We start from the raw sequence: 1,909 nt of genomic DNA, 5'->3' as shown, positions 1-1,909 counted from the left end.
ATCCTCCAGTGGGTAAGTCCCATAGCAGCACCTTATACAGGGCTGTATTTCACTTCTACTGTTACAGGGAAGTGTTTGAGGAAAAGACAGACTCAGGGAGAAGGAAGCAGCACCTTTTCTATAGGGCTATAATCATGCTTCTCTCTCCCCAGTAGACTCTTCTGTCAGAAGAGTGCTGGGGTCAAGTCTAGGGCAAAACCTGGACAGGTAAACAGATGTAAGAGCTGTAACAATGAGGTGATGCCTTTTCTAAGTCACAAAGTACATAGAGTGCATTATTGGTCCTTTCCTGATAGAAATACAGGAATACTTATGTTGTGACTGAAGGATTTAGCAGTCCAAAAATTTACAAATTCCATTCCCATCTGGGACGTCACACGGGACTGTCTGTCTATGTTTCAGGGGGAACAACAGTACAGCTGTGAGTAAAGCTAACTGGGGAAGATCAACAAACCAGGTTAGAAGCCAGCATAGACCATATGTTTTCTATTTACTGCAGGGGCAAACATTAGCTGACACCATAGCTGTCACTTGCCACCGGGGATTGTAAATCCCTGAATGTACTAATCAATTTATGCATCTGGTTACATCCAACCGGGATTGACGCGGGCCTGTGTAAACCCGAAACCTCCTAGCAAAATCTTTTTTTTGGGGGTGACCTATCTAGAAGGTCAAGGAGTTGGACAATGAAGCCAAACTGGAGCTCATCTAAACGTCCAAACATCATCCTCAACGGTATCGCCCCTATGCTGGAAGATGTGTACACCCACAACACACGGCCTCGGGGATCCAGAAGAAAACAGTAAAACCAGAAGGAAGCAAGGAGGTTGGTGCGAGAAGACATCGAATAAATAACTTTTTGACACTCATATCTTAAACAGTATCCGGGGATACACAATAGAATTTTACAACACATAATCTTCTAGTCGAGCTGATATATCGAGAGAGGAATTTGGAGGAGAACACCAAATGGATATTGGGCTATAGTATTTGCTGATGTTTCTACACGATATGGAACACCAGATGCCGATCTACTCGTATCCAGACATAATCACCAATTACCAAATATGTCATATGGGATACAGACACTGGACATCAGCAACATATGGGGTTTTAGCTGCATTGCAAGGGAAGAATTATTATCTACGCATTCCCTTCCTAACAAAATAGGATATGGCGCTTGACGCATCAATCATAGATCAGATCTCGGCTTTTTGGCTGATCAAGTATAATATCTGTTCTTATCAGTTTAAATGTCTGATATGTCCCTTATCTAGGGACCATATATTATAAAATTAAATAAATTAATAAAAAAATAACAAAGATGAAAATAAATAAAACGACATATTCGTTTTAAGAACAGAAACCTTTTCTATTGTTAAGTATATTCGTTTTAAGAACGAAAATGGCAAGCATTGATTCAAAGGATGCTTACAATTTCAGTACCCATAACAGGTGACCACGGACGTTATTTTTTATCTAATTGGATGGCTCAGCTCTACCAGTATAGAGCACTACCTAATGTGTTTACATTAGCACCTAGGTTATTTACAAAATATGAAACCAGCCACACAATGGTAATGGCTTCTTTGGATGACATACTAATTGTGTGGAAACTTAGGACGGGCTGAACAAACGGTAACAGCCACTTAACAATTATTTGGAAACTAGGATCATTATCCATCCAATTAAATCAAAATTAAAGCCTTCAAACTAAAGGGATTATTTGGGGTTCACCATTAACTCAGTTCCTCATGTCAGTAACTTTGCCAACAGAGGTTACAACCTTAATAGAGGCATACAGCAAAATCATTGACATGAGGATAAACCATCCATCAGACTGGTAGCAAGAATATTGGCAACATATGGTTTCCAGCCACATAATTCAGACCCTTACATTATAAAGATT

The 1,909-nt window shown here is 39.8% G+C and overlaps 1 pseudogene; it reads left to right on the top strand.

Annotated features, from left to right (window-relative positions):
• The first annotated feature begins 1,203 nt into the window (after positions 1-1,203).
• LOC116971654 lies at positions 1,204-1,309 on the top strand (annotated as a pseudogene).
• The last annotated feature ends 600 nt before the right edge of the window (positions 1,310-1,909 follow it).

The sequence above is a fragment of the Amblyraja radiata genome, chromosome 3 (genome assembly GCF_010909765.2).
Source record: "Amblyraja radiata isolate CabotCenter1 chromosome 3, sAmbRad1.1.pri, whole genome shotgun sequence".
Classification (NCBI taxonomy): Eukaryota; Metazoa; Chordata; class Chondrichthyes; order Rajiformes; family Rajidae; genus Amblyraja; species Amblyraja radiata.
Note: the sequence above shows the minus strand (reverse complement) of the source record. Positions and strands in the feature narration are given on the sequence as shown.